This window comes from Toxorhynchites rutilus, chromosome 3 (assembly GCF_029784135.1).
Source record: "Toxorhynchites rutilus septentrionalis strain SRP chromosome 3, ASM2978413v1, whole genome shotgun sequence".
NCBI lineage: Eukaryota > Metazoa > Arthropoda > Insecta > Diptera > Culicidae > Toxorhynchites > Toxorhynchites rutilus.
In genome coordinates, this window is record NC_073746.1 from 37,370,406 (window position 1) to 37,384,259 (window position 13,854).

Below are 13,854 nucleotides of genomic sequence, written 5' to 3' on the forward strand. Positions count from 1 at the left end.
GATTCTGATGATTTTTTGTCTATCTGTTTATGTTTCGAGAGTTCCTAAATGATCTGACCTGTACCTCGGGTCTAAAAAGATTACAATCAGATAATTTTGGTCTTCTTCTAAGTAGCAACGATCTCTCAAACGTTTGAAGATGTTCTCATACGTAATAAGTTCGGTGTTTTTTGTGCAGTCTCGTCCTTATCCAAATACTTTTTTGATGCAGTAACATGCGGAAATACGAATATATAAAAGCCTAACGCACTTCTCCGCCAAACCTAACAGTTGTTGAGTTTCAAATTAGTGAATGTGTCGCCGATCATAATAATTTCGATTCGTAGTGGAGTCCCCCTCTCAGACTACCATTTTGAAGACAGTTCTAAGTTTGTTCTCAATCTCAATAAAAATAATTGATTGCTTATTGCATGTACCTCTTACTCTTACTCGCCCAGTACTAGAATTATCTCAATACAGTTATAAAAATCTACTTTTTATGATATAAAACCATTATCAGAATAAAAAACTGTTACAAATTCATTGCAGAAAATATAATACACTATTAAATAGGATTTTTTTCGACTAGCAATAATCGCACCTCGGTAAAACCTCTTTGGTTACGATATTGCGCAAAGCTAAATAGGATATTTATTCTAATCGAAAAATTTAATCTTCGTCCAAAATTTTTATTTAAAAATGTGTTTATTTCGTTCTTACATGTAACGCTTTTTTTGCGGTCGCCGGATATCCGGCCAAACCACTATCCATTGCATCACTAATTTAAATACTCATTCCGCTGAAATAAGAATCACTAGCAAAATTAAATTTTAATCTCAAGTTCATTTAGATCACCGAAGATATCGACTGATGTGGATTCTTGGTAACTTTTTTACGATTAATCGAAACGTCCAAGGAGCTCGGAAGAAACGTGTTTTGTCTATGAATCATTATTGTCAACCAAGTTTTCCCTTTCATGAAAAGCACCACCGAAAATTGATATTTGTAATAATTTTAGGGACACCTTGTTTACGAAAGATTTTACATGACGATTCATTTCAGGGAAAAATATTTCTGAAGGACATATCAATCCTCTGAGTGCTGCATCATGCTTTTCAAACATTATGACATCTGTTTTCCTCGTCCGATTTGACGATATTGAACAAAAACTTTTAAACCAAACCCTTGTTTATATTAATAGTGAAGTGGTTTGGGTAAATTTCACGGACGATGATAATTGTTTTTTGATCGAGGAGTATCTTGGATTAGGGACCTTTTCAAAATTTCAGTAATGTTTGGTTTTGAAACGATACTAAGATAAGGTATCGTATCTAATTGTCTTTTGAAATGAAAAACAGAATCTTCCCTCAGCATTTAGATAGTTTAATTCGACATTAAAAGTATTTCTTAGCCACAAAAATCATAAATACCCTATTGATGATTACCTGAATTAAAAAGAGGAGTCTTCCTTCTATCTTTCACTCTGGTTGTTAGTAATAATCATCTTAGAGACTAAACATCATAGTTGTTCATGTTTGTTGTTCACACGCACACACAAAAAAAACAGATGGATTACCCGAATTTAGGTAGGCAAAAGATCGTTGAGCAGCTATTTGCACCAAGACTCAAATATCTAGTTCATTGGGCTATCAGTGATCTTCAATTTGCCGAGAAAAACAGTCGACTCGCTTTGTATCCACGAATCAGCACTTAATTCGGAAGATGATTGAAACAGCACCAACCAAGGAATTTGACGATCTTCCAGTGGAAATGCAACTCGCAGTATTGAACCACATACCAACAGTTGAACTCTTACCGCTCACAGCTGTCTCCCGAGGATGGAACCATCTCATTGGTTCGATGTTGCCAAGGAGAAACGTAGCGTTCCGCTTGCAGCCGTCTACCTGTCCCGAGATTCTTCGCAACAGCCAGAGGCAGTACAACGCGGCTGAAGTGTGCCTGAGCAGGCAATTATACATCGAAGAGCTGCATGGAATCTACAATCTAATGAAGATATTCAGGGAGAAATTCAAGCTGGAAAAACTGTACATGTCGTTCGATAGTCCCCAACATTTGAAAGATTTTTACAGCAAGTTTGAAGAAGCCTTTTCCATGCTAGCAGAACTGCACGTAGAACAGTTTGAAAAAATGTTTGTGCATTCCACCGTTGTGCCACCGCAACAGTTTGACCTGGTGCTTCCAAGTGTACGCGTTATCCGCTGGAGCGAGCGAGCGATAAGTTGGCAGCCCTGTTGCTCTCATATTTCAAATGTTTACAACGTGCATTCACCACAGTTAAAGTATGTTAAAGTTCGCTTTGAATACAGTACACCACAGTGGGATAGAAGGCCGGACCAAATTCGGCCACCTTCTGTTGTATTGCATGTTTGCCCTGAGTTGAACGATCTCGAGCACTTCAAGTTAATTCCGACAATCGCGAATATGAGCAGTGGGATCGTGTGCGATAGAAAGGGCTCTCAATATCGCTATCGAATTAGATCGAGCAGTGCCCTATCAGAACCCCAGCAGAATTTCTGCTTCTACAAACTACGATACGAAATAACAATTACACGATGTTAAAACGAATGGTAAAATCAATTCCTAACAAATATAACAAATAAACACGCTCCAAAACCGAATAAACTACCGACAGTATTTTTGTTCAGCGCATTTGCTCTCCCGTAACCCAGATCGCAGGCAAACAAAATTCCGAACTGCCCGAAAGTTAAACAGTATCGTCGTAAGGGTGGCATTTTAATGGCCGCCGGCGGTAACTTTCACTCATTAACGCTCGCGTTCGGAAACCGGCGCCATTCGCTCACTCAAGACGGCGATAATTAGTGCGATCCAATCCCGTCGCCGAAAATAGTTAAACCGACCTGATAATCCCGCGAAGGGAATCTTTCGTGTAAATTTTTCGACAAAAAAAAAAAGATCCAAGTACACTGTTTGCATTTACTATGTCGGCACACAGCAAATCTATTCGCTACATATCCGCTCTAATTGTGCTATTGAATGGAGCCGAAAAAACGGGAAAATTCTCACAATTGAAATGATATCGGTTCTAACGCGGCCGACACCGCCACCAGAGTTCAATTTGATTCAAAAATTGATCCAAACTCATTGTGGAAGCCAACTAATTCCACTATTTTGTTCCCACACAGAAACAAAGCAGTCTCGATGAAGATGAGGTAGACGGAATCCAAATACAACATTTAAAATTTAAAAAAAACCTTTTATTGCTCTCATCGCAATTCATACACACACACAATGATGTGAAAGATTGTTTTTGTAAATCGGTGTTGTTGTTAACACACAAGCATCCTTCCTAGCTTCCCTTGAGCCCAGAGAGGTACGTCACCCGAAAACAAAAACCCGTAGCTGGCGCAAACAACATCGTTTATTTGGCGTAGATCCCATCGCCATCATCATTGCCCATCAACTTGCGCCGCTTCCCGTGCTCCAGGGCGGGCACTCCCTCCGGTAATAGTCGTAAAAAGCAATCATCGGGGCGCTTGATTGCAGAAACTGTATGTGTGTGCGTGTGGCTGTGTGTATGTGCTGTTGCACAAATCACGTCGGCATTAGTAACTTGTTTTGCATCCCGGAGATCGGAATGTTTGTTTTGCTCAAACGGTGCCTAATGATTGCTGTTTGCGGCGAAAGCGTTGCACCGAGGAGGTGTGAAAAAACATTAACAACGGACAAATTCCGTTTAATGTGTAGGAATTTGGATGCAATGGTTCGGGCACTGAAATGATGAATCAAGAAAATTGTCTACAGTTCATCAAGTTAGAAAATAAATTAGAAGGGTGAATTTGAAGAAACGACCACATTGTTAATGTAGGACTCCGAAATTATTGCATTCAATTTGCACGTTATCACTTCCGATATCATCTTATAAAGGGACTGTAGTGGATTACCATCCGGTCAATCTCGTTCATTCATATAAGTTATATTAAGGTGAACCCTACAATCCCCCCTTACCTTAATGAATGAATGTGGAACATAATTATCTTTGAGAATGTCGTGCGTAATGTGCGGGGTTTTAAGCCAAAACATAGTTCTTTTGTTGTTGGTTTATCCGCAATGCCTACAGAAACCCCTTGTGGCAAACCTGAGCTTCAACGCGCAGTGCTAGAAACATTCATCTCTTCGACGTGATGAAAATTTAAATGGATGCACTACAACGTAATTCATTTCAAAATTCTTTCGATTTCAAAGTACAATGTTTGTTCTAAACACCTGCTTCCAGTTTATTCAACTTCTTCATGTTTTTTTAATAATACTTGGTCCAGATTTGATGTTCTTCCCCAACTTTCACAATTCGATCAGCTTCCCCATCAACTGTTTGCTTCTCATTCCCTTGAATTAGATTTTGATAAACTCTCGGTTGTATTCTCCAATCTTCCGGATATGGATTTCCTTTCATCACCTGATTACCTTCACTCACTTCCTTAGACTATAACAAATTTTTGGGTGGTCAATCAACAATGGCGTGGGCGTGTGTGCGTATGTGTGTGTGTGTATGTGTGTGTGTGTGAGTGTACTTTCTATCGATTCCATCGGATTCGTTCAGCAGGAAACTTTAAACCTCAAATATCATTTTACGCAAAGCAGCGAATTAGTAGTAGTGATCGCTTCTTACATAGCTGCCTGCGTTTGCCCTGTCGCACTTGAAGATGCAGAAAAGTGTTTAAATGACGGCGGGTGCTGATGAAAGGTCGGAACCCGGTGGGCAATACTTCTTCTTCTTCAATGGCACTAACGTTCCTAGAGGAACTTCGCCGTCTCAACGTAGAATTACTTGCGTCATTTTTTTTAGTACTTAGTTGAGATTTCTATGCCAAATAACACGCCTTGAATGCATTCTGAGTGGCAAGCTCTAGAATACGCGTGATCACAGTGCAAGTCGGAGGAAATTTCTTTGACGAAAAATTCCCCCGACCAGAACGGGAATCGAACCCGAACACCCGGCATGTTAGTTATGACGCTAACCACTCGGCCACGGGAGCACAATACAGTTCGGGTGAGCAATACAGTTCGCCTTAATGAACAGTTCAGTGACTAACCGGTCACTAAAGTGAACTAGCTCTTTCGAACGGTTCACCTACTCCTTCGTACAACGAAGAGAAATGTCGAAGCAAGTATAAAAATAAGCGTGGTATGTTATATAAACGTTGTTTGTTAGCAATTATAGTCTTCAAATTTTGTGAAAAATAATTCAGCACAATAGAAAATCAAATTATCGAGCCACTTTTACCTTGATTTTTTTTTTTTTTGAGCCAAATGACTGTGATTTTCTTTTTTCAGCACAAACCATCTTTTTAATATAATACGAGAAATATATCAAATCAGTGACAAATTTAACGTTTACCTGTTTAAGTAATTTTGCTTTCAACAATCTTTTTCTGGTAAAGTAGATCAACACATCAGTTTACTGAGATATTCATCACTTTACTCTCAATTTCGAAATATGAAATAAAATTTCTATCCAAAAATTTCTAGAAATCCAACAATCCAATTTAGAAACCAACGTTACCTGAAATGTTGCTATCTTTTTTTTTGCATTCTGTTTGAAAAAAAACATCTACAAATTAATGAAAAATTAAAAGCTTTTTTATTTGAAATATTTTTTTATGATTGTGTATTTGTTCTACGAACAGTTTAAACTGGCGGACGAGACGCCACTGCCACCAATATTGAACAGATAGATATATACATATAGATATATTGGTAGAAAGTATCCAGGTTCATCCATCACTTCACTATTTTTTTTCAAAAAATAATTACCTTAATATTTACTGACTGTCTATTTATTTTGTTGAATTTTGGTGGGAAAATGCTGTCAAGTTTACGCACAAAACCAAAATTTTTAAATTGGTAAGTAATTCGTATGATTAGGAAACAACTAGAGATATATTTTTAATTTAATAATTTTAAATGATTTTAAAGCATACTTTCATGAAATATACGTTTATCTAAATAAATGCAGAGTATATCTATATTCCAAAGTTCTGGATACTCTTCCATATCTCGATGCTGCTTTTCTTTGTCGTAGCACACCTCGATACAGAGGGCTTTCTCTCCTTGTATCGAGCTGTGTGTGTATAAGTGTAAAATCAGCATTAGACATGAATGATATCCGCTCGTTGTGTTATGCTAGCTCACTCGCATCTGTGTTTTCATTCTATTCTATTATTGGTTTCCGCCTCTAGCCCTGATAAGGGCCCTTGTGGAAAGAAACTCTATTCCATACTCCTCCTTCACCCATCAAGAAAACAATCCTCTCCCGCTCGACGCTCTGCGGCAAGCATTTTGCTTCGATAACCACCAAACGAGAAGTGGTGTAGCTTCAAATCGTTTACAAAAATTGAAAACGGCCAGAAACGAATGTATCAGTTGCTCGTTATAGACAGCTCTGTTCGGGAATGCAAACAAATCGGCAGAACAAACGTACGGAAAAATGAGAATGCTTCCAGTTTTCATTAATTTAAACTGTTTAGGTATTAGTGGATTTCACTGTATAGTATATCAAACAAATCTAAGAGAATTCCCGATTCCATCAGTATCAGAATTTGTTCGATGTGAAAATAGTTATTAACGTCAACTTTATTTCACAAAAACGTGACCTGTTTTCTGATTTGGCCCCCTCCCTAAATGACGTAGTTCTACGTCAAAACACTATTTGCCGCTGCCTTGTAAATTCACTTTCTTCGCTTTTGGTTACGCAAAAAATTTAAAAAAATATTTCTAGTGCAGCGAAAAAAAGTGTTTTTTATGTAGAGTTTCAAGGAACAAAATTAAAATTTGAATTTTTCATCAAATACACCATTTATTTTATTGAAAAAACTGCATGAACTTACACACTAGATCCTAAATACACTCGACAAAAAAATTAGAGTAACAGAATGCGAACTCGGAAATTGTATGTGGTTTTTGACATGATGTATCTTCGTGAAAAATCATCGCATATCGATGGAAGGCGCATCATTTTGAAGCTACAACCTTCAGGTTTTGGAGTTTGTGGGTGAAGAGTGCATGTATGTGTATGAATGCGTATGAATATGTGTGAGTATCATCACTTTTTACAATTTTTGTACCTACAAATGCATGAAAACGAAAGTTACGAATCGTTCGTTTTGAGAGTCGCGTAGGATTTTGTATTTCTGATACGACTCCTCTAATTTACTCCAAACTTTGAAAAATCGGCTAGAAAAAACGACTGAACGTATCAATATGAAACGTTTACAGATGTTTAGGGAATACACTAGGCTAGAAATTTGCCTGCAAACATTAGAACTGAAAATCCTGTTTTTGGCAGTTTTCTTAAATCGATGCAAAACATTTAAGTACTTTGTTTTTCGTCAAAATAATAAATTATCCTTGTGCAGAATTTATTGAAGTTTTCAAAACTGCCTTTCGATTTGCGCTGCGATGGTTGCTTATTGAATTATTCATCATCAAAGACGAAGGGGTGATTTTTCATTCAAACTGAAATCTCTGTGTGGGAAGGTCCTACAGGATCGTTGTTGGAAGCAAAAAAAAACTGATTGATGAGGTTAATTGGATTTGCTGTTTAGTTGGTTGGCAAAAAACTGTGTTAGTCCAGAATATTTTTGAAAAAAAAAAGAAAAATCGATTTTTCATTTCTTCCCGATATTGTTGCCCCCTACACCTACACACACCAAGATAGAAATATGTACGTAAAATATTCTAATACCTGAAAGTTGAAGCTTCAAAATGATGCACCTCCCATCGATATGCGTTGATTTTACAGATACAGCATGTCAAAAATCACTTTTCTCAGGGTCGTTTTAACCTGCTACCGGTCACTCACAAACAGCTGTTCCTCCAGCAAAAAGGGGCAGTTTCTATTTGATATTTCTCAACAAGACCTACGCATTCCTATAAACCCACCAACTACTCCCACACTCAACTATATTTCTAAAGTTGAGCAATGCTAGCCAACTACGCAAACCAATCGAGGACGAAGGCTGGTGACTCCTTTTGAGTCCGAGAAATGGAAATTTCCAAAACAGCAATAGAGGAGATGTGATTTTCATGCAAATCCCTTCCCTTAGAGGTCTCTTAAAGATACTTGACTTCAGGTACAATCTAGGCATAACGTAAACAAGTTAAATATTTTTGTTTGTTTTTTATATTTTTGTTTAACGTCCAGTTGATGATCGAGGTGTATTTGTATTGTTGGGATTTCAATTTTACTTTAAAAGCTTGTATTGAAATTAAAAAAATAAAATTTTTAATATCGTTACGTTTTGTATTAACTCACATGTCCTCAAATGTTTTTTTAACGTAACAATAATATAATACTCCTAATACAGTGGTAGACATTCGTTTAGCCGCACCCTATTTTTCCTCAATATTTTTTAAAATAAGTCAATTCTGTGTACAGTTTTGCTCATAAAAGACGATTATTGTTTATTTTCATCGAATTCATTCTAAAAAAAGTATAAATTCACTTTTTGTTTTCTAAGTAATTCAAATATGTGGAATCAGGGTAGACATTGGTTTAGCCGCATCCTAAAATTTCAATAAAAGAAAATTTGTGCGGCAAATTTCGAGTCCAATCGGTAGCCAATATTTAGTATGTCCACCTCCATTTCGGATCACTTTGAAAACTCGATTTGGCATCGAGTCAGACAGCTTTTAAAGTGTTGCCATATTGATTATAGCCCAACATTCCTGAATTACTGCCTTGAGACTGGAAATGTTGTCAAATTGTCATCCGTTTGCATAGACCATCTCGGCCAAGATTCTCCATAGGTTCTTTATGGGATTGCAATCAACTGCCGGCAGGTCATTCAAGAAGCGGAATGTCCTTCTCGGCAAACCATGCCTTCGATTGCTTGGAAACGTGGATCTATGCATAATCCTGCTGAAAAAACGACATCCTCGGTAGCGTTATTCTCAATATGGCCAATCAAAACGTCCTCCAGTAATTGAAGATACTTTTCGGAGTTCAAATGAGATGGTTCGGCTTATGGGTGGCGGTCAGTTTCGGCTTCCCTTGAGGTTTCTTCCAAATGATGTTTGGTGACTCATTCAAGATGCGCGCAATATGCCTCTTCGTTACTGGAACAACCGATTCTGCCATAATGTATGAGCAGGACATCGTTTCCTGGTTGCTTCGTGTCTTATTCGACCTTTAAGACGCAAAGTAACTTGTTCCCATTTGTTGGTCGTTATATCCCATATTCATGGCACTATTTAAAGAAATTCCGTACCACTTTCTCAGATAGACCAATTTGTTCACAGAATATCCTTATTATTTTCCGCCCCTCTTCCGTCAAAAGAATACCTTCCGCCATCCCTTTAAATTCTACGTTCAAATTCATAAAATTTCATGAACAGACGATATAACACGACAAATTAATACATATACGACATATTAAAAGGGTCTTTTTACTATAAAAAAGACAAGAAATTAGAAATATTTTATTAAATAACTCGAGAATGGCTGCATTTAGAAGGAGATTACTTACTACTAAAGAGCTTTCTTGTTTTAAATCAGGATTCATAATTTGTGGCTAAAAATAATTGTTAATATACAAAAATTCGAAGTTTCGAAAATTCATAAAAAAGTCGATGTTCCATAAAGTTTGCCAAAATAGTTTTACCATCTTGGACTGATTTTCAAATTTTCTACATGACTTTTATTTTGATGAAAATTTAAAAAAAAATTAGGAATACATATTTTAGATATTGCAAATGAAAGTTTTTTTTTGCATATAAAAAAGAGTACTATTTTTTTCAGTGTATATTTTGTTTATGTTTAAACATCGATACTCTATAACTTTTTCTAAGACACAAAGATTTCTCTTTCTAAAATCGATCCTGATTTGACGACGAATGTTCATGGCGGATAGTCCAGTGGAACGTCATTTTTCCAAATGGCGGGTATCACGCTTGTCGAGAGAGAAAAACGCTAAATATAAATAAAGACCCGCTGAAAGACCATACACTACTTTACCTTTTTTTTCTCTCTTCCGGTTCTCCTTTTCTTTTTAGCTCTCCTATCTTTTCTATTATAATTTCTAAGAACGAAGTATTAAATTATTAACTTACCTTTTCAATTTTCCACTAACCTTTTATTTCTTGTAATCTATCTTTTCTATTTGCTTTCCATGCACTCTGGCACTATATATTCAATCTACTTGTTCCGGTGCACATTTCCTGTTTCCTTGATGGTTAGAAGTCATTAGCCGGCACTACTTTTTACCGAGCTTTTCTTTCCTTTTTTCTTTGTTTTGTATTAGTGTTCATTTCTGTTTTTGCATAGTTGGCAGTTCTGTTGAATGACAGATGGTCCAATGGGTGGAATTTTGTGGTGGCTATTTTTACCCAGGCTCCTACCGTTCCCTTCTGGGTCAACTGTTCGCAAGCAACTGTGGGAATGGTGGGAATTTATTGCGATTTTTACTAAAACATACCCGTTATGTTTAAATGTATTTTGTTGTTTGGGTGGACCCTAAATTAGTACTTTGAACCAACGGTTACAATTGCTGCATTTTCAACGAATTTGAACAGGATTTTCTCACGGCGCTCTAAAGTCGTGATTTTGTTACATAAAAATGACACCCCACGTTTTTAGCAGCCTAAAAAATGGAGTATCGCCAGATACTTTTAGAAGTTTTTGGTTAAGTAAAATATTGAAATAATATTACAAGTACAGCGAAAAAAAATTTTTCGTGGGTGATATTAAAGTTGCCACGGCCTTACAATAGGGTTAAGGGGAACACTATAGAGGCAACCGTGTGAACTCCTGTTTTTCTCTATGTCTAGAAACCGCAAATAAATTATACATCACGAATATTTCATGGTAATTTTTTAACAATATGTTTAGACAACCGAAAGAACTCTTCTATAATAAATCGGATCGCCTATGAACCCAATCTACCGCAAAACCCTCGATAATGAATTAGGTGTGCAAAAACTGTGTTTCAACTACTACCTTATATAGAACATTAATCTTCTCCAGATGTGCAAAAGTTCACAGACCACATATCTAATTGGGGATTAGACAAACCTATGTTTACTTGAGTTCCTCCGAAAATTCATTCCTACGGACCCGAACCCCCGTAACGGGATGAATAATCATCCGGTCCAGCGCTCACATTTATCTGCTCACATAAATAACATCCCCTCCGTTCGCAGAGAACCACAACACGCCAAAAAGGATCCATCGCAATGGCGAACTTTCGCCGAATATTTCATCACTTGATGCGAACTTCAGATAATGCGCTCGTCCCACCATCATCACCACTGCCGTGGTGTAAGACAAACGAAATCGGTCATCGGTCGCGGTCCGCGAAATTTATCGTCGAAATTCGGCACTTGGTCAGCGGCTGGGCGGTGATAATCGAATATACGGTTCCGTCCGCGAGGGAATAAAAAAAACAAAAAATTCATCCCTCGAGAAAATAATGACCACCATTAGTTGTGCTATAGGACAATCGCATATACATCTCCGGCAGATATGACTCAGTCCTGTAGACTCACTCCTTTCGCGGCCATCGAGGACAAGGACCAAATCAAATGAAGCAAAAATATTACTTAAATTACATTTCCACAAACCGTGCCCGATGGCAACGATGGCGCGAGGGTTACATACGCCGCGTTTTTCGTCCGTGAGTCCATGTTCAAGTTGGACATGTGATTTTTTATCACTCTCCAGACACGGTTGGCACTTTCACGCCGGAGAGACATCCTCGACACCGGCACCGGCACCGGCACCACCGGCTTGGTTCGGCCTATCGTTTTTAATCAAATCAGGTGCATGGTTTTTTATCATTTAAATTTAACGCCGGAGATTACGGTTGAAATTCATAAATCAATTGACTTGCTGCCGTTTTTTTTCGCTTCCTTCGCTACTGTCGCCTGTTTCTGTGGAGACACAAGATTCTCACAGTCGCCATCATCAGGGGGAGAGAGACTTGTGGTTATATCATCTCAGCGTAATCTCATCATCACCACCGCGTTCCGTTCTGGTCCCAACATCGGATTGGTGATTCCGGTGTGCAGTTGGGGGCGACAACAGTGGGTAAAAGTGCAAACGTGTCCACCGCAGCAGCAGCAGTGGCCTTTGTGCGAAGAAAGTTGCGGAGGGCATAAGTGATATACTCGCAGCAAGTAGGCACTCGAGAGCGAACGGTGCATTGCATTAGCTGGATTGGAATCGAACGAAAGACCCCTTTGTGGCGGGGAGAAAGCAATGCTGCTCGCAAACCTAAACGAGAAGGTAATCACCAACACTTGGAATACCATTCAGTATTTTTCCGCTTATTTTCTTCATTCTTTTATTAATTGAATTTTTATGTTTGAACGTTAAAAACTATGTTGCCGGAGAAATGTTTATGTCCTTTTTTCTTGCCTTCCCTGCCTGTGATGTTGCTGGTCGCATGTTCGTCTCTTACATGGTGGGTGGGTGGTTGGATTCGCGGAAGATGTTGCCGATTATGCATGAGCCGAGCTGGTTTGTCGATAACTTAACGCACGCGTGTGTTGACTCTCGTTCCGCCCCATCTCTGCTGCACTTATGGAGGACAAACGTAATAACCGTAAATTTGCGATCGAGACGAATCGGGGGTAATCGGTTCATTCGTCACCGGCTGTTACGCAGATCGCAAATAGCACCACCGAAGTAAACAACTTTGTTTTCGTTCCAAGTCAATGTCACGTTGCAAGTGCAAGAACATGAAAGACTGTTGTTGGCTTATTTGTTGTCGCAAATTTTAATTCACCAGCGATCTTGAGTGAATGAGGTAATTTTCTTAATCCCCGACTTGCTTTCCCGACAAAAATTTAAGGAAATTAATTGGAACGTAAAAACATTACACAACCACAACTCGCGGATCAATTGAATGTGACTCAAGAAGCCATCTTCATGCATTTGAAGGCCATGGGAATGATCCAGGAGATCGGAATAGGGGTTCCACATGAGCCGAACGAAAGACAGTAGGAAAACCAAAACAACACATGTGAAAAACTGTTCTCCTGATACTAAAGAAAGTTATTTCTCCATCGGATTGTAACTGACGATTCAAAGTTGATTTATTTCGGGTATCCTAAACATTGTTGAGGTCCAGGGGAACCAGGGACAAGAAACAATTCCGTGTGTTTGGGGGGATCAAACATGTTTGATCTATTATGAGCTACAGTGATAGGTGCAAAATAAAACCACTCTCTTTTGAAGCTAAAGTAGTCCAATGTTAAAATTACGTAAAAGTATGTGACTAGTAGATCATTTTGCCATTTCAGTATCGTTGATTTATTAAAAAAAACATATAATGATTTTTTCTCTAATTGGCCTTTCAGGGTATGACATAAAAAAAGCACTTCATGCTTTATTTAAAAATAATAATAAAAACAAATAGTTAATAGTCAATATGATCCCCATTTGGCCTCGATAACCAACTAACAACGCTTTGACATACTCTCCACGAGAATCCGGAGATGTTGGGGCTCCAGCTTATCCCAAGCCTTTTTCAAAGCAGCAAAATAGTTCTTGTAGCTTGTTCGTAACGTTAGTTTTGTTCACCTTGTTGTACAAAAATACCCATAAATTCTCAATAGGATTCAGGTCGGGGCTTTGGGATTGCCACACCATTGGTTTGATCTGGGAAGAATGCTGCTGTTTTCTTCGCAGTATGCTTCGGGTTTTTATCTTGCTGAAAGGTCCCATTTTCAGCATGGATTCTTCAAGGTTCTCGCACAAAATGTCGATGTAACCATCGGCAGTTTTAATACCCCTGAGAAACAGCCCCGCACCATGATGCTTCCACCACCATGCTTCATAGTCGGTTGTAAATACCAGTCCTGCAGGCCCTCGTCACCCTTGCGTCACACTCGCAG

The 13,854-nt window shown here is 38.3% G+C and overlaps 1 protein-coding gene and 1 pseudogene across 9 annotated transcripts in view; one reads left to right on the forward strand and one right to left on the reverse strand.

Annotated features, from left to right (window-relative positions):
* The window catches only part of LOC129779042 (protein dachsous), a 269,924-nt gene that overhangs the window by 226,641 nt on the left and 29,429 nt on the right, over positions 1–13,854 (forward strand). The gene's annotated exons all lie outside the window — the stretch shown is intronic.
* On the reverse strand, positions 493–619 carry LOC129780828 (U4 spliceosomal RNA; annotated as a pseudogene).